This window comes from Canis lupus, chromosome 2 (assembly GCF_048164855.1).
Source record: "Canis lupus baileyi chromosome 2, mCanLup2.hap1, whole genome shotgun sequence".
Taxonomy (NCBI): domain Eukaryota; kingdom Metazoa; phylum Chordata; class Mammalia; order Carnivora; family Canidae; genus Canis; species Canis lupus.
Window position 1 is genome coordinate 17,306,003 of NC_132839.1, and position 24,787 is coordinate 17,330,789.

The 24,787-nt window shown below is 35.7% G+C and overlaps 1 long non-coding RNA gene across 1 annotated transcript in view; it reads left to right on the plus strand.

The window, feature by feature from the left end:
* Positions 1-24,787, plus strand: part of LOC140613070 (uncharacterized) — a 658,442-nt gene that overhangs the window by 487,614 nt on the left and 146,041 nt on the right. The window contains exons 14-15 of the long non-coding RNA XR_012014181.1: positions 3,304-3,633; positions 3,996-4,081. This is a non-coding gene — a long non-coding RNA (uncharacterized lncRNA). The remainder of the gene's footprint in view (positions 1-3,303; positions 3,634-3,995; positions 4,082-24,787) is intronic.

Genomic DNA, 24,787 nt, shown 5'->3' on the forward strand with positions numbered 1-24,787 from the left:
TTAAAATGACCAAGGAAAATATGTACATGAAACGATGTATAATATTCTAAGCTTTTAAGGAAATTCAGATTAAAACCTCAGTGAGATAATACCATACATCTAGTGGAATGGCTTAAATAAAAATCTTGACAATACCAAGTGCTGACAGGACTGAAGCAAATGGAACTCTCACATATTGCTGATGGGAATGCAAAATGGTATATCCACTCTGGAAAACAGTTTTAGCAGATTCTTATATAGTTAAACATATATCTACCATCTGAATTAGCAGTATCGCTCCTGATTTTTATCTGTGGGAATTAAACTTTATATTAACATAGTGTCTATAGATGAATGTTGATAGCAGTTCTGAATGTTACTGTTGTGAACTGGAAAAAAAAAAAAAATCCAAACTGTGGTATACCCATGATGTGAAATAATACTGAGCAATAAAAAGGAACAAACTACTGATACATGCCACAACCTAGATGATTCTCACAAATGACATTATGTTGAGTGAAAGAAGCCAGTCTTAAAAGGCTATGTAATAGATGAGTCCATTTATATGACATTTGAGTGGAGAACAGCAGAGGTTGCCAGTGTTGTGGTAGAGGAAGGATGTAATTATTTTGGGGATGATGAAACTGTTTTGTAGCCTGATTGTGATGGTCTATACACGTGTTAAAATACATAGAATCATGCAAGAAATAAAAATAATAAGTCTGAAGTATTTAGGTTCAAATCTGGCCCCAGGTTTTCTTTTTTTTTTATATATATATTTTTTTAATTTTTATTTATTTATGATAGTCACAGAGAGAGAGAGAGAGAGGCAGAGACACAGGCAGAGGGAGAAGAAGCAGGCTCCATGCACCGGGAGCCCGACGTGGGATTCGATCCCGGGTCTCCAGGATCGCGCCCTGGGCCAAAGGCAGGCGCCAAATCGCTGCGCCACCCAGGGATCCCTGGCCCCAGGTTTTCTAATGGAAAAAAGGAAGCTTATTCAGTTATACAATTAACAGGATCCCTAATGGAGGAAAAAAAAAAAAAAACCCAAAACACCGGGAACTCTGAGGAAGTTCAACTAGTATTCACGTTGGTACCAGATGTGCCTTCACAAAGGGACCATGTGTTAATCACACAATAAGGTCCTATGTAAACAATGATTTAGTTTCACTAAAATGTTTCATTTTGGGTCCTTCAATATAAGCCATAGCATTATACCAAAAGACAGCTGAATAAAATTAATTTGAGGTGTGTCAACCCCATGTAATCTAAAAAAAATAAAAAAAAGAAGAAAAAGAAAAATCCTTATTTTGCTCCAACCAGAGGTAGATTTTAACATATCCTTCAAAACTGTCAACTTATGTCACTTCTGTGAAGCCTGCTTCACCTGTGGCAGAGTTAGTTGTGACATTTGTCCTGTTCCACAGCATTCTGCATCCAACTTTAAAGAGAAACTGTGACATTATTTGTGACTATTCATTTACTTGATGATTGCTCTCATTATATTGAGTTTTTGGAAAATAGGAATTTTTTAAATCTTTGTACTTTATCAGGCTGCCTGGCATATAATTGATGTTCTAATATTGGTTGACTGAATCAAATACATGTGGCATTGGTAGTAGTCGGAAGGGGTAGTGCTGAGGATGGAGAGGAAAGGTGCTCACCAAACAGCTTTCCCTCTGAGGACTAATTTGAGAAGACTCAACACACAACTGTGAGGAAGATATTGCACATGAGGCTATTGAATGGGATTTATGAACTGTGCCCAGAGAACAGCAGGATTTTTAAGGCTGTATGGACATAAGTATTCCATAATGTTTTAGAAGTAAAAACAAAAGAGTTAGGAGTCATTAAGATGTCCACACCTTCTAGTTTAAGTCTTAAATTAATTTGCCCATTTTGCCTTTTTTTTTTTTTTTTTAAGTAATTTACACCGGATGAACTGCTATGAAATTTCTCTGTGACCTTGGGAAAGTCACTTAACATGGCTAGGCCTCAAAATGCTTATCAAAGAAATGAAAGGGATTTAGTATTCACACAAAACCAATATTTTGTTCTTTCCTGACATCTTAATAGTTTAATGAAAGCCATATTTTATAGGCTTAATACATAGAATCTGACTTCCTTCTCTGACTTAATTGATGGGCTGCTCAATAATTTCCCTACCTGACTTGTTTTTTCTCATCCATTTGCTGCAATATTTAAAATTCCCACCAGGATCTGCTTGCGTTCAGGATTACCTCTCTAAGGCTCCTTTTAAAATGCAAGCAAATTATCTAGAGGATAGACACATAAACTCATTAATACATATTCAATATGGATTAGTGATCTTTAAAACTTAAATCCAATCAGGTCACCACCTTACTTAAAATCTCTTAGTGGCTTCCCTATGGGCTTAGGATAAAGACAAACTGCTTATTATAGCCTTTGAGCCCTAGGGTATTCAATCCACCTTCCAACCCACCTCTCCAGACTCACCCCCATTACACTCCTCAGCTCTCCGACTCCAACCTCTCCACCTTCCTTCAGTCTTCTGCTATCACCCTGCTTCTTTCAGCCTGTCACTTGTCCTTCCCCTAAGCACTTTTTTCTAGCTTGCCTCGTTACTGCCTATTTATCTTTCACTTGCCATTTAATTGCTTTTTTCTCAGGGCACTGTTCTTGATCTTCATAACTAAGTTACTTTTTCCTATCCCTGACTTCCATAGTAGCATCCTGCCCCTCTGCTTGATTGTTCATCACAGCCTTTCTCCTGTGATTATCAGATTACTGTCTGTCTGCGTCTGCTAGATGATAAACTCCCTGAGGACAGGGATTGTGTCTGCTTTTGCTTACTGTGATAGCCTTACTGCCTATCATGAGGCCTATCACGTAGTATGCCTTCATAAATAGTTGTTGAATGAATGGATAAATAAAGAATTAAATGGGGATCCCTGGGTGGCGCAGCGGTTTGGCGCCTGCCTTTGGCCCAGAGCGCGATCCTGGAGACCCGGGATCGAATCCCACGTCGGGCTCCCGGTGCATGGAGCCTGCTTCTCCCTCTGCCTGTGTCTCTGCCTCTCTCTCTCTCTCTCTGTGACTATAATAAATAAATAAAAATTAAAAAAAAAAAAAAAGAATTAAATGAATGAGTAAATAAATATATCATCAATCTATTCATCTCTAGTCTTAACAAAGCACAGAACTCTGTGGAATGGGATTTAATAGCCAAAGTTTTCCAGTTGTCTACCAAGAGGCCCACTCCTCCCTAAGCTTGTTTTGTTTTATTTTATTTTTTTCTCACTTCTTCCTCTATTGTTCTCCTTGTTTGCTCTCTTTCAGTCACAGTGGCCTCCTTGTGGTTCTCCAAACACATCAAGCCTCCTCTGGCCTTAGGGCAATTGGTCTTTTCTTCCTGGAAGTTTTCCTTCATATTTCCACATGGCTGACTTCTTTACTCAGAAGCTGCCTTCTCTTCACTCAGCATAACACCCTCCAGTTCCATCCATGTTGAAGCAAAATGGTGGATATTCATCGTTTCTAATGGCTGAGTAATATTCCATTGTATCTATAGACCACATCTTCTTTATCCATTCATCTTTTGATGGACACCGAGGCTCCTTCCACAGTTTGGCTATTGAGGACATTGCTGCTATAAACATCGGGGTGCAGGTATCTCAGTCTTTCACTGCATCTGTATCTTTGGGGTAAATACTACATGTTGGTAAATAGAACTTCAATAAAAAAAAATACCAAAAAAAATAATCATTTTGTACTTTAAAAAAAAAGAATTATTCATGAAAAAAAAAAAAAAAAAAAAAAAGGAAAAGAAGCTGCTTTTTCAATAGGCCCACCCTGGCCTTTCTATTTGAAAGTACAATCCTCTCCCTATCCTCCCCAGCTCTATAATCATCATCCTCTTTACCATGCTTTACTTTCCTTTCTTTTTTCCCCATAGCCGTATTATCTGCTAACATCCTATATAATTCATGCATTTATTCTATTTATTATTTCTTTTTTGTTTCTGTTCTTAGATATAAGCTGCACAGGGCCAGCGATCTCTCTTTGGTTCATTAATAGAACTCCAATACCTCCCTGGAGCACTGCTTGGTGACATGTGGTAAGTGCTCAATAAATATTTGTTGAATGAATGAAGGGAGAGAGGTGGGCAGAAACATTGTCTAGGTGAGGTATAACATGAAAAATACCAGGCAATCAGCAGTCACTAGATTATCAATGGAGAGCAACAGGAGGGAGACAGGGTTTTCTAAGGCAAAGCCATCTACCTCTCCAGTATGCATTAGGCCTGACCCTGCTTTTAAGTTAATGAACATTAATGGAGGAGGATTCTAATTTACTCCAAAATAATTTATATACTAGATAGGCTTATGGGCACAGCCATGCTTCTGACAAAGGAAAGATTTCTGCCTTTGAGTTCTGCTATGTAAACATGGCAGATGGTTATATAAACATAGTACTTAAGAACTGTATTTGGCAAAGAAGTAAGAAATAGTCTTACAAGGACATTCTGCACTTTGTGTTATAAGAACTAGAGAATTGTACAAAGACATAAAGTCCCTTCCTCTCAAACCTGTAAAAGGTATCTATTACCATGGTCACCCAAGTCCACCAGATTTCCAAACTGATCAAACTTTCTTGCTTTTACTCCATTTGGACAACCTTGACAAATTTGATATTTATTACCTTATATTTAGGAGAAATGTATTTGAACATTATTCTTTAAAATTGACAAGACATTTGATATATAGTTAACACTTGCAAATCTGGAAACTCATGACATACAAAAAGGGAGAAAAAAATAATGGAAGTGTCTTGAAATTATTCTCAATTGTATGCTACCTTTGAGAGGGAAACTTGCTGAAATTTTCTATTCAGTAAAAAAAGTCATAACCAAGTTGGGTTTAAAGACTAATTGTATCAGACTTAGCGGAGGTTAGATAAATTTTAAGGTCAAACTTGAAGTCACAGGGAAGATAATACAGACTCTATTCTCAAGTACAGCTGCCAGAAATGTATTTAGCCTATCAATAAACAGATAAAGAAGGATCCTTTGTTTCTTCCACTGTTACTCCTGCTCTTTGAATCTTTACATAATTTCTCTGGCCACATTTCCTCTAAATTATTTTTTTACAAGGAATGGTCTTATATGACAGTTTGCATCCTACATCCTTCCACCCTAGTCTTCAATCTTTTTATGAGAATCGGAAAAGAAAGAGAACTAATCATACAGTCAATGCTGTGATCTTCTCAATGAAATTATTTAGGCGACTGAAGTACTCTGTATTAATGTTGAAATTGTAAAAATTATTTGCATTAAAATTTCCTATGGCTTTTGTTATATTGGCATTCTTATCTCATATTTCATAGAAATATTTCTAATTGATGTCCAGTGGTCTAGATTTCAAGGATCTGGGCTGTGACTCTTGTTACATAATAATAGCTATTTAAAGTGTTAAGTCAAAAAAACCCGAACCAAACAAAATAAGATGGCAGGTAGGTGGGATCATGAGATATGTGGTTTGAATAGGGGAGTTGCAAACCTTGTATTTCAAAAAACTGGAAAACTGAGAAAGCTTCCTTCTCTCCATGAATTTTAAAGAGTGAACAAGCTTAACCCACTGAACACAACTCTGAAATGTTTCTAATTCCCTTATTATCAATGAAGGTAGACCAGAGAATGTGAAGAGAATTTTACCTTAGGGAAATGTACTGCTGTGCCTTCTCAGTAACTGTATAGTCCATTTCTGCCTCTATGCCTGAAAATTAACAGCATGTTAACAGGACGATTGCCTACACTGTGGCACTGTCTGTTTAGGATTAGGCCATAAAATATTGATGGAGATAATTGTTCCTGTGCTTGAACATCAGAAAGATGGAACTAAGAGTAGTTTAACTGGCATTTGCCTTTATGCTTGGTAAATAGAGGGCTGGATTTCAAAGTATAGAGGGATAAGTATTACCATGTGCTCAGTTCCACAGCCAAAGCATCATTGATCAGAAACTGTGGTTTGTAAAAATGTTATAGTAAAAGTTCAGTGAAATAATTCAGCTAAGCTTTGTTGGAATTTACTGAAATAGAATCTGATAGAACTGCCTCTTAAGAACATGCAAGCAGGATTTCTTCCCATTTGTCAAGGTTTGTTTGTTTGTTTGTTTTTTAATTTGAAATGATTGTGATTTTTTTAAAATTTTTAATTTGTTATAGTATTGACTGCTATGGTACTTAGTGCATAATCTAGATTTCTTACACTTTCACCAAAAGCGAGGACCCTCGAATTTGGACTGCCTTGGTTTGGGTCTTAGCTGTGCTTATGCCTACCTGTGATTTGTTGGGCTACTTACCTCTCTGAGACTCTGCTTCCTTCTTAAAATGGAGGTTTCAGTGTATTCATGCTATAAGTCACTGTAGCATTAAATGAGATGATATGTGTGAAGCTCTTAGCACAGAGACCCGCACACAGTAGACTCTCAAGTCATGTTAACCTTTGTGATGATAGAGCATCTATTTCTAGGAAGGAACAATGTGCTTCAACAGTGGCTGAATTTCGTGCCGAAAATACATGATCAGAAACTCGTTGCCTCCGAAAGGCTAAGCTGTTGCTTTATTTCAGGAGCAATGCTAAGGTGGATTTCATGTCTCTCATCTTTGAGTGGGGCCAAAGCCCGCTGCCGCTAGTTTTCGCCTAAAAATGTGGCGCAGAAAATTATAATGAAGCATTTCTCTCTTCCTTTTTTGCTTTTTTAAAGCTGAACCCTCTGAAGTCTTTACATGCAGATGAGATTGTTCACTATTTCATTCTTGATCTCATTTTGATACTAGAAATTTTTGGACTTTGGTTGGGAGGAACAGAAAGTAACTGAATGCGTTTCAACATTCATTTGGTTCAGCTAAAAAAGACTTAACATCTGTAACTACATTTCCATTCAGTCTCCAACTTCTGGTGTTCTTGGAGTACAGGACAATGCCAACCCAAAAGGAACAAGTTTATTAAAACTGACAGAAGTGCATTCTGACATGTAGGAGGTGGAAATTCACAAATTCATTTCTTTTGGACTGTTTTTAAAAGTTCTTACCCACTATTCTCAGGAAGGAGTCACCACTGCTTGACATAAGAGAGCACAAAAAAAAATAATAATAATAAGAGAGCACAAATAATGTGGATGAAGTCCGTGGAAATGTTCAACGTGCCCGTTTTAACAGACCTTCAGGGTGGATTAGGTCCTATTCTAATTTTTTGGTTAATTTTGTTGACTAGGCTAAGAGTGTTAACTTAAGCTATATTCAGGATAAATATTAAGGACTAGAAACCATTTTTCTTTTACAATTATTTTTGAGAAATGCTTAATGCATATTCAATTTTATAATCTCTTTCTTTTCAACCACACCAAATTTCTACTGTCAAAGCTAGAAAACCTCTGTAGAATTAAAAGAGCTAAAATTTTATTTCGAACTTTTTTCTAAGTAGATAGAGTTTCATTCACAACCAGATAAAGATATCTTTGTATCCTACTTATTGCAATAATAGACCGGATGGATTCTTGGTAAAACCTGAATATTTTTAAATGCTCTATATGTTCTAGTTCTAAATTGCATGTTTTAAGCATATTGCTTTGAAATCCTGAAAAAATGCATACTGAATTTTGATGTGTTCTAAAACAGTCATGAAAATTAACATCTTCCCTCAGCCCAGGGCCAAGCAGATTTTTTTGCAGGGCCAAATTAGAATCTGCCTACAGGCTTCAGATAAAAAAAGGTAGCAAGCAGGCAACTTTTTAAAGTCAGAAAAGGCGAAGTAATCTTATATGGCTATCTTTTTTGGTAATCTAAGTAGCTAGGGAAGGGAATAATCTTTTAACTTAGGCTTAACCCTCTAGAGTGTGTGGATGTCAATAGATTTGTTTTCCAGGATGTAAGCTGGCATAATGGTACTCACACCTATAGAAAACAAAATGTTTTAATGTAGTTACTGGGAGTAGAACACTCAGGGCACATTAACTAGGTATTTATTTTAGATACGTGTTCTTTCAGTGTTCACATTTTGAGTTCACTAATTGGATATATGGCATTGGGAGGTCAGAAGCCAGAATCATGGATTACTAATTGCAGATTACTATTTCTTCCTGCTCTGAAATTTTGTAGGTGAAACTAACAGCCTGGATTACAACAACCATTAGACTACATACAACACTAGAGAAGCAAAGCCCATGGCATCAGGAAAGGAAGAACATAGAGCAGTCTAGAAAGAGAAGGCCTGGGAACAGAAGCATGTGAACCTGGAAACTATGATACATAAATGTAGATATACGTGTATAGAATGAGGAACCATTTCAACATTCAGGAGACTGTTATGAGCACCTACTCTACTGGGAATATACTAGATGTTTAGAGTAAAAAAATGGATAAGACACTCTTTGCCCTCAAACAGCTCAAATTCTGGTGAGAGGACCACAAGAAAATGAAGGAAATATGACCTGACGGAGATGGCAATAAAAATGGTAATATCAGCAAACATGTTTTGAGTGCTTAAAATGGCCCAGTCTCTGTTTCAAGCCTATTAGCACTCATTTTCATTTATCCAACAGCTGAATAAGTTAAGGACAATGATTATTTCCATGTTGCGTTTAAGAGACTGAGACTGGAAGAGATTAAATAATGAAACCAAGGTCACAAATCTAGGAAGTGGTGCTGCTACTAGGAATAAAAAGAGAAGGCTAGGTTTGAGAGGAAGACCTGTCAATCTATCTGTTTGCCTATTTATGTCTATATATCTCAGGACACGATTAGATGTATATGTATCTATATGCGTATGCCATTGTATCCATCCTTACCATGCTTTATGTGTTCCCGCTTTTCCAATTTTCTGTGTTCCATTACCACATCTGGGCCATACTTAATGCATTTCCTCATTCTTTATGTCTGTCCACCTGTCAAGACCAGATCAGATTCTCCTTCGTTCATGAGTCCTTCTCTAAAGATTTTTTTTTTCTTCTCTAAAGATTTTTGATGGAAACGATCTCTTCCCACTCCAAAAAGTCATTAGCTTTATTATTGTTCATTTACTCACTAATACTGTTTTATAGAGTATGTTATAGCTAGTTGCTTTGCTTGAATGTAGCAATTTGAAAAGTATGTCCCTTCGGTGTTGCATGTACAAAGCACTAAGGTATTTCTTGATGCATTGGTGCATAGATTGATTGGAGCAAGCAAACCCCTGTCACTTATATATTGTTGCTCTTGTACCAAAGTCTCATGTGCCATTCCTTCTTGTGGTTCCACTGATACTTCAGTTCTAATCAGCGATGTTCAAACGAAGTCTATTCTTGTATGTTCTTTACTGGTAGAAGTGCTTTCCAGGGTTATGCCCTGCTGGGTCCTTTACTGGGTCACTTCTTGGTTTTACTTTGACAAGCTTGTGTCACAGTTTTCTATTCTTTCTAGTCTGGTGAACAGTCTCTTACAAGGAGAGCCTGGAAAGGAATCAGCCAGCCAGCCAGCAAGCCAGCCAGCCAGCCAGGATGTTTTCCTTACAACAACATTTTATGCTCTTTTACAAAGCTGCTAAAATGGGAATCATTCTTTTGCAATTCTCTCATCAGATTGCAGTTTCAATGCCTGGGGTTTTGGCCATATTCAAATGCAGAGATTCTTAAAGTAGATGAGATCTCTCTCTTCTCTGGAGTCCCCACAAAGCTTAGCCTGTGGGATGGTCCTTTTAACCAGAAGACTAGGAAGAACTGAAATCTCATTGCAATCTTTTCAGCTTCCTTTGAATTCTTTCCCAGAACAGTTACCCCTAGTAGGCTAAGCTCTAAGAGCTTGGTAAAAATACCCCAATTGTTCTCCATTCCACTCTTTCTATTTTCTGTGCTGACAGAATCAGATGACTCCACAAAGACATCATGTTGGCTGCAATTACTCCCCCTCCCCACCCCACTACCTCCAATCCTTGTCTTTTCTAAGCTGTTTCAAATCTTTGAGGAGTGAGTCCTAGGGGAAACCAAAGTTCAGAATTCTTAATCTAGTGAACTTGAGTTAAAAAAAAAAAAGAATTATAATTATGTTATTCTTGGTTGGAACTGGCTAAACATGAAATTCTTTGTCTAGGAGTACCCACATTATGGATATACTGGACTGTAATAGAATCTCATGGTCTGTTGAATTAAAGCCAACCTGCTAGGTGTGCCAACTGTGAAGGAGTTTTATGATGAGAATGTCATGGTCTAGTTTATCAAGAAAGATGTGGCACAAATCTCTGGTTCACGGTCCATCTATAAGGTCCATCTTTAAGAAGTTTGAGAAACTCTTTGTTAACCTTTTGTGCTAAGTAGTGGATGAACATACTCTATTAAATATTGAAGAAGGGGGGATGGTATGTGTTGCTGGTTCTACAAAATATAAGAATCTCTGTGGATTATCCCAATTTACCCTCCTCCAGTGAATAAATTATGCTTGCTAATTGTTGAGGGGAAAATTTCCTTTAAGTCCTCTTCAGAGACTCTCTCGAAAGACTCTGTTTGACCTAACTGGTAGTCTGATAGTGCTCAGGTTAATGCTAGAAAAACTAGATACATTCTTAAAGGTGGAAAAAATGGATCACACATTCTCTCACTCCCCTCACTTCCAGCACCCTCACTGTCTTCTTTGTCAATACCAGGTTGTACCACAAAGAGTTGTATAGTGAAAATAAAATGGAATGACTGAAAAGTTAGCAGAAATGTGTATTAAGCTTATCCACTATAGGCCATGTACTGTGTAAGGAGCCAGAGAAAGAAAGAGAGGCGAAGGATGCCTGGGTGGCTCAGCAGTTGAGTGTCTACCTTTGGCTCAGGGTGTGATCCCCGGGTCTGGAATTGAGTCCCACATTGGGCTACTTGCAGGGAGCCTGCTTCTCCCTCTGCCTATGCCTCTGCCTCTCTCTTTCTCTCTCTCTCTCTCTCTGTGTGTCTCTCATGAATAAATAAATAAAATCTTAAAAAAAAGAAAAATAAGAAACTATCCCTGCCCCAAGTCTAATAAAATGAATAGAAAGAAAAAGAACATGTACATAGAAGGGTAAATATGAAGAGTAAGGAAATGAATAAATCAGAAATCATACTGGGAAGCAACTATGTAGAAGGAAAGGAAGTTTTCACAAAATACTCTAAAAATGTACTAAAAAAAGATTTTATAAATGCTTATGACAGTTTATAATGAGGGAGATTGTATTTTTTGCCCTGTAAAAAAGAAGCTTGCCATTCTCATCCATTAGAGTAGGACATGTGTTGTTTGTTATCTTTTGTTTCTGTTTTTATAAGATAATGAATTGTACTCATTCCCTTGTGATTTGGAGCATAAGGTTTCATATATGTGGGATGGAGCAGAAATATTAACTGTTCTAAACAGAGATTATCCTAGTGATGTTGGTCTTATTAGCTCAAAATAATAAATGTCAACTCCAGAAACAAGGAAATGAAGCTAAGCAAAATTCCACTAATGTTTATGTGGACCATAAACATTAAACATTTGGAAGCTCAAATCAACATTTTCCTATTTTTATTAAATACCCCATTGTGAGTCCTTGTCAAGGTAAATATCTATATGTAAGTTATAAGAGGCAGAAATAAGACAAATTTTTACATTTTCAAAATTTGGAAAAGGATGATATGATAAATGTTTTCTAAAGCATTCAAAGCAAAGGCCTTTCAACTACCACTCAACAGAGAAATAGCTTCTAATAAATCAGTTACAAATACACTGGCATATTTAAAATTGGGTGGTAAATCTTATTAATTACCTTACCAATCACTGCTCAAACCCAAACCTTTTGAAGGTTTTCTCAAAATATTTAACAAAGCATGCACATATTTGAGATTCTGGGTAATGATAGTGTATATAGTACAGTATTGATGATGCTCAACCATTTTCAATAATACAATCATTCCTTCCTGTATTCATTCACACATTTGGTATGTTGCTGTACTTGGGAACAGATAGAGGACCATGACATGGTTCCAGATCTCAAGAAATCACAACCTTTTGGAGGAGATGTCATCATTTCAGTTTCAGAAGTGCTCGTCCCCTTTCATGGCATACATACAAAATGTAGTGTGATGAATAAGGTTTTTTTGGTTAGAAACCCTGGCTCTGAAGCCTTCTTCTTCCAGTTAATAGTTATATTCTAAGCAAGGCAGCTTCTCAATGGTAAAATGAGGTAGGAACTCCTTCACTGAGTTGGGAGAATTATATGAAACAGTGCATGTGAATCACTTGGCACAAGACCTGGCACATTCAAATTGATTTAAAAAAAATGAGCTACTGTTATCATCATATTACTTGAATCTGGACCAGAATTATTATTTATTTTTGCTCAGAAAAATAGCAAACAGCTTATTCAGGGATATACAGATCAGAGGTAGAAATGCTCGGACTCAAACTCAGGTTTCAATGCTGGGTGATTTATATGCTCAGTTTTTTGTTTTTTTCTTTCTACTACATTAGATCTCTTCAGAAAGAGCTTCATTTCCATGAGTTCCTTGAAAGGATACTGCTTCTAATTAATATGGAAAAATCATCCATGCCATTGTTTCTGAATCTCTTTTTTCTCTGGACTATTTTACCAAATCTTCTGTAAGAGTTATTCTTTTTACTCTTTTACAGAAATATTCATAATATTATAGAATCATAGATGTTACTAAATGATGAATAATAATTATAGGAGAAGTTATTTTCACTTTTTCCCAACTAAATATCACCACATTATGGATCTGGCAAGTTTAAGCCCTTGATTAACTCTTATTTTGTAGCTACTAAACACAATCTTTAAAAAAAATTCTTAAGGAAAAGATGTCAAGCATGTATGAAAGCTTTGTCAGTTCTGTTTTCAAGCTAGAGTTGTTTTTGTTTTTTTTTTTTTTTTTTTTTTTCTAACTGCTAAGTTATACACCCCATTGGAATCCATTACCGTGGCAGGTTTTTCTAGGCAAATAGCACACCAGAGGAAAGTTTGGCTGTGGGTTTTCTTCTTTCTGATTTAGTTTATTCTTTGGTTGCTAATTTGCATTTTTCTCTGAAATGGATTAGAATTATAATACATATGCAAAAGCATAAAGCAAAGAAAGACAACCCCAGGCCCCTAACTAACAGTATGAACTTCGGGAGAATTACATGACTAATTTCTAACTCAGTTTAAACATCTGTAAAAGAGGGTCATAATTTCTAATTTCAAGTTTTGTTTTGAGGATAGAATGTAATGATGTGCTGAAGCTGGCCGATTGTTAATTATTCAGGAATTTTGAGAGCTGGGTATTAAAATCTTGGTAGTTTAAAATCAGCCATGGGGTTAGTATTTATACCATGGAAATTGGCAAATGCTATAAATTGGAATTTTCCTTTTCCTTCCTGGCAAGCAAGTTGGCCAGCACCTCACTGGATAATCCTTGTACACCAGTTAGTAAAGTTCCAGACCCATATTAAGAATTCAGTATTCTTAGTTCTTAGGCATATGATTTGGATGTTAATTCAGAAATCTGCATAGGAGTGTTTTTCTTAGTTACCTCTCCAAAGGCTTGTACCAATTTATACTTTTATGCTAATAATAAAGATGTCAAGATGCTTGTGTTAAGAAGCTTACCTTTTAGGACCTGCACAAAAGAATCAATTAAAGAGGAATAAAGAGGAATATGCATGGCTTCATGAGAGAAAACTCCTTAGTTGATAGCCAAGATGGCTTAATGAAATGGAGATGCAGAAATACTGCTGATTGCAGGTCATTGTAAGCTTCTTGGTGTATCTTTGGTGGTGGTACACAGAATAGTTCATGAATTAATATGAACTAGCATATATTCTCATTTATTTATAAATATTTTCTAAGCATAGCATGTTACCTCATCTCTCTGTTCATATGTTGGCTTTTATTACTTTTGTTTCTTCTATGCAATGAATTTTGCTTACCTGGAAGTGAAGTGCTTGAAAATCATATACAAGTTCAAAATGTGTTTTTAATGATAAGGTCCATGGCTTGGTTCTGAAAAGAGCATTTGTATATCAAATACCCTTATATAAGGCTCTGCCTCCTACTTGATAGGGACACAGGAAAAGCAGGATTCCAGAGGGGAACAGTTTCCTAAACCTCACTTGCACAAGTGATCCCAAGTAGCTATTGAATTCACATTTCAGAGAATGAACTCAGAAATGGGCCACATTTTTTAGTATGACTGTTTCTACTAGGAGGGGTAAAGGTGTCTGCTACCACTAGCTAGAGAACTCCCCATTTAGATATAAAGTAGGGAAAAGAATATGAAGAATAAATAGGAATTGTCAGAGAATGTTGAAAGAATACATTCACAGAGTGAATATTGATTGAGAGAAAAAAATTTTGACCTAAGCTACTTTTGATGATGTATTCAGGAAAATTATTGCCCAGATCCAGTTATATTCCTCTTATTTTCCTAACATCCTATTGGTGTACATAATTTTGTCTTTTAATAAATACCTAAATGTATAAGTTAAGTGAGTTTATAATATCTAGCTGCATAGTCTCACAGTAATTTTGATTATAAATATTTTATAACTCAGCATAAAATTTCAAGAAATGGAGAAATGGATAAAGCATAGATAATCATATCTTTCTGAAACAACCACAGTTAATATTTGGGTAACATGCTTTTAGACATTTTAAAAACAATATGCAAACACATATATATATGTCCATATGAACATAAATATGCATATATATGATTTTCCATTTACCTATTTATATTAAATGTGGAGCCATTGTATTCTAACAATTTGCTTTCTCATTTAATATATCAAGGTTATTGTTCCATATCAGCACACATAGCCCTATCTCATTATTTTTAATAGTATTTACATTAATCTCTTCTCTTCCATGGGGATATGTTGTACAACCCCAGTGGATGCCTGAAACCACAGATAGTACTGAACCTTGTATATACTCTTTCTTAGATGAACATATCTATGATGAAATATAATTTATACATTAAGCACAGTAGGAGATTGGAAACAATAATAATATGATAGAACAATTATAATGATACACTATAAAGAACGTTATGTGAATGTGGTCCCTCTCCCTCTCACTCAAAGTATTGCACTGTACTCACCCTTCTTGTGATAATGTGAGATGATCAAATACATACTTTGTGAGACCAAGTGAGGTCAATGATGTAAGCATTGTGACACAACTACTACTGGGCCACTATCGCCCTTCTGATAATACCTCAGAAGGAGAATCTTCAGATCCTGGACTAAAGGTGACTATGGATGATGGAAACCATAGAAAGTGAAGCTACCGATAAGGGGGGACTGCTGCAGTATTCTGCTGCTGTATATACAGTAATTTATATAGTAATATGTTGATAGAAATTTAAGAGTTTCTAGTTTTTCAACGTTAAAAACAGTGGTTATTCATATGTAAATCTTCCTCTTTAGACTTATATATAATTATAATTTATGAGTGTTTCTGTTGAATAAATACCCAGAAGTGTATCACTTATTACTGCTTTTGATTTTCACCATGACCTCGCAAGGTTACTATTGTTGTATATATTTTATCATGAGAGAACTAATGAGTAAAAAGGTTAAATAGTCTATCCAAAGTCAGGTAGCTAAAAAGTAGAAGAGGCAGGTTGCGTACACACCTCATATATATGAGTACAGCACTCATGCAGTCTGCTACAGAGCACTCTACAAAGCCGTCTCTTATCATTGCTGTCTCCTAGCATTTCATTTATTCTAGTAATTTACCATTTTTGAAGTTGGAATCCATCTCCCTGTTGATGCCATTTTAACAGTCCTCATCAGCTGGATAGCAGCCTGACACAGACGTCATTCTTGACATGTGTGCACCTAGATTATTACTGGTTCCATGACTGGACGCTTGTAACCCTTCAATAAGCCACTTAAGGACCTTGAAGGAAGGAATATGAGTCTTGGCTGTATCTGAAAACCTTCTGTTGTTGACACCTTTGTTTAATAAATAGAGTGCTAATGACCAAAGTTGGCAAATGGATGTCAAAAACCTGGTAGAAAATCATAGAGACGTTAGTAGAGAATTCTTTAAAGAAATATCACATTCCCAGCAATCTTGATGGAATATGGATAACAGTTGGCAGAAAAACACAAACATTGTTAATGCTGAGTAAAAAGGAATTAAGGAAGGACAGGACCTCAACAGTGAAGAATCTCAGCGAATTGATTTAATTTGTATATTCCGTGTTATATATGCATGCGTGTGATGTATGATAAAAGTTCAAGTCTAACTGTGGAAGAGCTCTTTGAGTAACTAAAAATAAAAGTTATAAATGGCAATAAAATGTTGCACATAGTAAAATTCATTGCTTTTTTTTCTTTATGTAACATAAAGGTGCCCTTTATAATTAACGGCTTTTTAGATCCCATGAAATATATTGGTACCTACCTTATAGAATTGTTGTAAGAATGACTGTAAGTGCTTAGGCCAGTACCTAACATGTGATGGGCATTTTGTAAATGATAGTTATTAAATATATTTAATAGAAATTATAAATTTTCCTCCAAAAAGAGTGAATCAATTTCCAATACCATTTTAACAATTTAATTACAGTAATTTATAACCTAAAACATAATTTGATGTAATTCTTCATCAAAGAAAACAAAGCTATTATCTCAAAGCTATCATATGTGACCATGTATCCTCTATACAGATGAAAGGAATAGTTAAATTTGCTGAAAGTCTAAACCCCCCCCCCCAAACACCTTCCTAAAGTAGTCTCATAATCACTTAATTCTACCTTTTATTTTTTCAAGTAGATTTTTTCTGTTCTTTTTTCTCAAATAGATGTTTAAGATTTCTGGGTTATATATGTGAATAAAGATTGTACCTCCACTAATGATTCTTTGACCATTAGCTAATAACTCTTATTATTTGACAGATACATTATATTTTAAAATTAAAAAGTGTTAAGGAAATTTCTTGGATGCTTTTTTTTTTTTAAGATTTTATTAATTTATTCATGAGAGACACACACACACACAGAGAGGCAGAGACACAGGCAGAGGGAGAAGCAGGCTCCATGCAGGGAGCCTGATGTGGGACTCGATCCCGGGTCTCCAGGATCAGGCCCTGAGCTGAACGCAGTGCTAAACCACTGAGCCACCCAGGCTGCCTGGATGCTTTTATTTAAAAAAAAAAAAAAGGCAGTGAGAACATATTACCTAACTAGATTCAGGAATATTTTGATATATATGAAATCAATCAGCTCTTCTATACAATGCATGTTTTGAGACCTTGGTCCTTTACTGATTCAATTTCCTGATCAGTGCAAACTTGACATTGCACTTTGACTTTAAGACATTGAAATTGTTACTCTTTAGTCAAGTTCTCATTTCAGATGTAGGAGTGTCAGACTGCTCTAGGTAGGAATTAGAGAAAGAAATTTTCTAAATAGAAATAACAGAAAACTTTCTGCTTGTTATCTTCTCATAAGGTGTCTTCCTTTGAGGTGACATTCCTATAATGTTTTCAGAAGATTTTATTTATTTATTTGAGAGAGAGAGAGAGAGAGAGAGAGAGAGCGAGCACATGAGCAGGAGGCAGAGCAGAGGGAGAGAGAGAAACAGACTCTTCACTGAGGAAGGAGCCTGATGAAAGGACTCCATCTACCTTGAAATCATGACCTGAGCCAAAGGAGACAACCAGCTGAGCTACCCAGGAGGCTTCATTTCTATAATTTTTTAGAGCCAGTTCTCCTGAGTTCATGACTTCCTAACTTTCATATTTGAACTCACACATATTAAAAGAAAGATTCTGAATCTCTTAACTTCCTATGGGTATTTTTTGGTTTACAAAGATTAATTTAGAATATAAAATATAGCTGCCATTCTGATATAGAAAAATGGTGGGTTTCTCTTTCCCTTCCCTATGGGGGAATATTTGCTAACCTTTTGGAATCACCTGAAGTTTTGGTCTTCCTATCTCTCTTGGCAGATATTTGTTTAGGCCTTTTGGTGGGCCATCCAACAGGCACTGTCAGTTGTCTCCCAGGAGACCATGTCTACTTGCAGGGCTTACAAACCTTCACCCCATGATCCTTGAAAGAATGAATGGAACATTGTTCATCTCCCATTTATTTGCCATTCTCTCCCTCCAGTGTCTGTAAGACTTAAAGAGCAGAGTCTGCTTAAAGAGCACAGGTGAATTTCTATGGGGGATTCAGAGAAAATCAGAAGGAAATTACCTTTATGTAAGGATAAAGTTTATTTTCTGGATAATTTGACTTTTAAAAGAAATCTCATAAGAGAAAATACCTAAACATTCATACTTTCAAAACAAATGTTAAGGATTTGCGCATGCTGCCCCCTCTAAGAAAATCACAATTCTGATGGTATGGCAAATAAAGAAAAATGTATAAGACACACATCTCTGGTTTTTCACATCTCTAGATATTCACCACTTATTTCAAACATACAGAGAAATTTTATTCCATATTATGTGTTCAAGCCACTTGCTGACAGATGTCTTTCCTTTCAGTCATCTCTTATACCTCTGCTCTCAGAGCTGTTTATAGATATCCTAAGGGATGGCCAAATTAAAGTCCAAGTTAGAGCAAAATTATTGCAATGAAGTTTTTAGTTGTTTCTGGAGTTTCAGGAAGGAGTTTAATTTGTCTTTATGAGGGTACCCAATAATGAGTCATCCTTTGATGCCCACAAGTCCAAGAAATTGCTCTATCTACACAGAGAGCAGCATGGCACTGCTTACCTGAGTAGGGGTGTTGAGGCTGGATAGTTTATGCTAAAAACGTAGCAGACCTCATGCCAGCATATCTAGTACAGTAGTTGTTAAGATAGGCAAGCAAACAATTGTAATTGAAAGTGGAGTCAAGCATTTAGAGGCAGAAACACTAATTAGAACTAATTGACAAGTGTTATAGCACTCACCAGGGTAGCTCTTTACATAGGAAAATGATAGTTATGTAAATACAGTGATTAATTGTATTCACTTAGCCATTACTTTTCTTTTTGGCATGAAGCATGACCAGAACTTGGCCATTGATTACAACTTCAAATTTATGGTAGATTTCTCAATGAACATTTCTGTTTCTCCAGCCAGTTTTGCTTTTGTTATTTGTGTGTGTGTGTGTGTGTGTGTGTCACATTTCTATGTGTGTGTTTTACTACAACATCTCTGTTGGATATACAATTTGTAAGCATCTTCAATTTTGTTGTGGAACTTACTCTAAATCCATTGACATACTGAAAAATCATTCCAGGCTGGTAAACATAAATACAGTTATTTGCTCTACTTTTTTTTAGGATTTAAATATTCTGGTAATAATTTGAAAACAAGTCTTCAAATCTGTCAATCTAGCATCTGCCACAAACACTAATTCTCGTAAGAAAAAGGAGTTGTGCTGAGTGCATTATTTATCTTTAAGTACATTTTGTCATATTAAAAATATTGTGAGAAGACTCCAAATACAGAGGTTTCACAAAAGCAAAACCAAAGAAAGCACATTGGACTACCTCTTATAATGTGAGAAATGGTGAGGGAGAGTCTTATTAAAGCCAGATACCAGGTGGGAGCTGCAGTGGAAGTACAATGGGGTTGAGAAAATTTTGGAGATGTGGGTTCAAGCTATGATTCTATCATGAATTATCTTTGTAACCAAGGGAAGCCACTTGAGCTCTTTTGATCTTAGTTTTCTTGTCTTTAAAATGAGAGGAATGAAGCAGATGTTCTCCAAGGTTCTCTCTTCCTTTGAAAAATTAGTCCATTTTAAATTATTTATTTTGAAACATTTCCAATGTAAGTTCAGTAGAGTGGAGCTTAGCCCATTTTCACAGACAGTGGTAAAGATCCTCTGATGATGTTAGTGGTGGCTCAGACTTGGGATTGAGTCTGGTTTATGACCCTTGTGGACTTTACCCATTTCCTTGGGGAATGGGGTGGGAATTGGAGAGAGGTAAAGGGATAGTATATCCTTGGATTGACATACTCAGGATAATTGAAACAGTTATTCTGTTTCAATTACATAGATATTATAAACCATCTTCTGATTAAAAAACTTATTATTTTTTTTTTTTAAGTTTTAGGGCAAGGAAAAGGACAAAGTTGAGAAAGTTGGCAATCTACTTCTATACATGATCATATCTCTAAATAGCTATTTCTTAAGAATGTGTTTGTCTGATTTTTGCAACAAGTCATCACAACCTCTTCTACAACATAATCTCAGGGTAATTTAATGTAAAAAAAAAGAATTTTATTATTATATCAGTTTCCTAGTGCTGCCATAATGAATTGTTATAAGCCGGGTAGCTTGAAAAGCAGAAATTTATTCTCTCACAGTTTCAGGCTAGAAGTCTGATATCAAATGATGAACAGGACCCTATTCCCTCTGAAACCTTGGGGAAAGAATCTGGTCCCTGTGTCTTTCAGTTTATGGTAGTAGCTGGCAATCCTTGGTGTTTCCTGGAAGCAGCATTCCAATCTTTGTCTCTGTTGTCCCATTGTGTTATCCCTGTATGTCTGTGTCTCTGTCCAAATCTCTCTCATAAGTATACCAGTCATTGGATTTAGGGACCACCTTAATACAGTGTGACTTCATTGTAACTGATTACATCTGCAAACACTCCATTTCCATATAAGACCACATTCTTCTGAGTTTTTAGGTAGACATGAATTTGGGGGAGACACTATTCAACTCAGGAAAATTGTCATCTAGAGGAAAATTCCAACCCAACAAGTATCTGATGACAAATAAAAAAATATATTTTGAAGAGTTATTTACTGGTTTTAGAGAGAGAGCGAGCGAGCATGGGCAGAGAGAAGGGCAGAGGGAGACAGAGAGAGAGAGAGAGAGAGAGGCTTCTTGCTGAGCATGGAGCCTAATGCAGGGCTCCATGTCACAACCCTGAGAACATGACCTGAGCCAAAATCAAGAGTCCCATGCTTAACCGACTGAGCTACCCAGGTTGCCCACAAATAAAAATGTTTTCATTTAAAAATCAAAAGTACACAAAAATCTGACACTCTTAAGAATTTTAGATGTAGATGTTAGAAATGATTCTCAAATATATGGCTTAAATGTGAAAATTAATAATTTTACCAATAAATTTTAAATGTATGAAATTTGTGTGATGAGTCACAAAATTGAGTGTATGCCAAGCATGTTCGGTTAAACAGCTTTGATGTACCATAATTGTAGTTGAATGTGTAAAAGAAGAACAAAAAAGAATGTAAGGTAATGTGTATTTATTTAATCCCTAAATTACTTCTTTTATGGCTTTTTCCTTTTCTTTTAAAGCATTTTCTTCCCAATAATTCCATCGCATATAATCTTACATATCTATTATTCTGTTTTCTTGATTTTTATCTTTTTTCTAGCATATTGATTTTTATAATTCTATTTTTAGCTTTTATATGAAAGTAAAAACTGATTTAAAGGTGATTTATTAAACCTGACTATCACCAGTGGAACTTGATCTAATTTAGCTATGATAATTTTTTTAAAGGAAGGGACTGTGATTCATTTATTGACAAGTTAAAAAAACCCTTCTATTATCACCTTTTCTCTGAATCCTTCACTTCTCTAATGAATTTATAGTGAGATTTTAATTAAAATGTTGATAATAAAAGTATAAAGCATGTGTTTTAAATTTACACCTGTAAATAATTCAGCAAGCTTAAAACATTTATACGTACACGACACTGGAGAGAAAGATGAGGTCTGATGGTAGAGGGGCATGATACGTTCAATGAAATAGTGAGCAGTAAAATGACCTGATCAAATTTGTGTATATATATATACACACAAATAAGTCATAATATATATATATTATATAAGTCATTATATATATAATATATATTATATATATAATATATAATAAGTCATATATATGACTTATTTTTTTTAAATATTTTTAAAAATATATATATATTTTAAAAAGTCATATATATGTATAAAGTCATATATATAGTTTTTTAAGTCATATATATGACTTATTTTTTAAAAAATATTTTTAAAAAAATATTTTTAAATAATACATATTATATAAGTCATTATATATATAATATATATTATATATAATATATAATAAGTCATATATATATATGACTTATTTTTTTTTTAAAAAGGAAAGGAAGTGAACAGTATAATGCAGGAATCTACATAGCCAGGACTGAGAGTGTTTAAACAAGATAGTACCAGTAATAACTGAATGAAAAGGGATAGATTTAAAAGTATCAAATGTAGAATCGGCGTATAGGTTGGACAAAGAAAAGGAAGAATTTGAGGATGATATATAGGTTTCTGTATTAGTCAGTTTGGTAGTGGGTGATGACTTTAACATCACAGGGAATATAATAAGAGATGGATAAATAGGATTTTGGAAAAGAATATTTGAATTTGTGTTTGTAAGTTCAGATGCTTATGGAGCACCAAAGAGTAGACATCCAAAGTGAATATTTGAAGCACAGGAAAAATATCTTAAATCAAGAGAATTTTAAATTTGATTTCTCTTTTTTTTCCAAAAGAAAATTTTCAATGGTTTATGAATAACAAGATAAAATAAATTGAAAATAATTAACACAAATGTAACAAAAAATAATAAAGGTGGGAAAATCAAAGGTGAGATAAGTAAAAAAAAAATCTCATAAGTGAGATTAGTCAAAAAACTGTCTATACAGCTGCTTGATATGGGGTAGAAATATTTATCCAAGCCTGCTAGCAGCAATCATGAAGGAACACCATCAATATTAACAGGGCATGGAGTTTTGTTAATTATTGAATCCCTTGAACCTAGAAGAATGTCTGACACATAGTAGTGGTTCAATAAGTATTTGCTGAATAAGTGCAAAAAGTTATTTGAAGATTTTAAAATGATTTTTAATGATAATAGTTATTTGCTCTAGGAAAAATTACTCAGATGTTTGAGATAGATTATATTCTTTTTTCCAAGGACACTGATATTTGGCTAACAGTTTGATAATAACAATATTAACAATTGATAATTCAGTTACCAAAATGTATTAGTATCATTTGCACTTTGGAGAGGGGAGGTGAATCTAGGTTTTCTTGAAATAGTTTTATACACTTGACATTTCCTTGAAATAGTTTTACACACTTAATAGTGGCCTGTTCCTCGATGTTCCAGAACAAGTGCTCATGAAACTCTACTTTATGAATGACTGTGCTCATAACTGTCAAAGAAGGGTTCTTGGGCAGCCCGGGTGGCTCAGCGGTTTAGCGCCGCCTTCAGCCCAGGGTGTGATCCTGGAGTCCTGGGATCGAGTCCCACATCAGGCTCCCTACGTGGAGCCTGCTTCTCCCTCTGCCTGTGTCTCTGCCTCTTTCTGTGTGTCTTTTATGAATAAATAAATACAATCTTAAAATTTTTTTTAGATGTATTGCTGTATCTTATTACTCTACTTTCTTTGAGTCTTACTACCCAATGGTAGTTTAATTTTTTGTATTGCCGGGAATAGTAAATAATCTCTAGAACAAGAAGGTCTTTGTTCAGATTTTACTGCCTATTTAGATTTTCATTTGAGAACACATCAAGAAAACTGGTCTTTTGAGGTGAAATATAATTTTGTAAATTTTGTTAGTAAACCAAATGAAGGCTTCAGAATCCAGACCATAAAGTATTTTCTGTAGTATAGAAATTATGTTCTTTCTGGCTGGGACTCCTCACCATGAGGCTGATAACCTTGGAGTAAAAAGAATTTATGATAGAACTGAAATCTGCCCCTTATGATCTCCAGAGATTATGAGCAAGACAGAGTAAAGACACAGAGAGAAAAAAAAAGTGGCAATAAATCAACATTCTTATTCTTAGGTAATGTCCTTACCACTTCTATCTTACTTACTTCTGCGTTCCATGAGAAGGAGGAGTTTTACTTAGGACGCAGGAACTAGTAGTGTACTTTTACTGGCATATTAGCGGTGTGCCTTTACAAGCATGTCGCTACCTTTCAGGAGAATCCTCAAACCTGGAAACTTCCAATATGGCACTGAGGGGGCAGGAAAGGGCAAGCTTTGTTAGCTTGGGACAAGTTGCCCCTTCCACATGGCATGAACATAGCACTCAGTGACCCATATTTGTTCCAATAAGGATAAATGGATGTCAATACGACTGGTGAGCCATCAGATCTTGTTGAAGAGTAAAGAGGTCATCTTGTCTGGGTAATTTTGGTATCGCAGTACCAGTGTATCACAATGAGAGAACCTGATGGCTGTGGTAGCTTCTCAGGTATCACCAGTCCAGGGAGCAGCTAGTTTAGCCACTCTGCAGCCTGGAACTTGTTAGAATCCTAAGAGAACCAGGCACATTGAAAACCCTTTTTAGGGCAGCCTGGGTGGCCCAGCGGTTTAGCGCCACCTTTCAGCCCAGGGGTGATCCTAGAGGCCCCGGGCTCGAGTCCCACGTCGTGCTCCCTGCATGGAGCCTGCTTCTCCCTCTGCCTGTGTCTCTGCCTCTCTCTCTCTCTCTGTGCTCTCATGAATAAATAAATAAAATCTTAAAAAGAAAGAAAAACCCTTTTCATTCCCCCGCCCAGCACAAGGCTATATGCCAACATTGCCCTCTGCACCAAGATGTGTTCTCAGATAGGAGCAAGGGTAGGCAGTAGAACTTCATAAGACTGAACATTTTCTTGGGTTGCCTAGCCAGAACATAGTTACCTGTGAGGGTTGTTATAATTACTAGGTGGAACTAAACTTACTGAGTTGAACTAAATTATAGTCGCTTCAGCTAGAAGTAGCTCTATTTTTATTATCCGGAAGGATGAAGAATTTTTAAAGAGATTGGGTCACTAATAGAAAA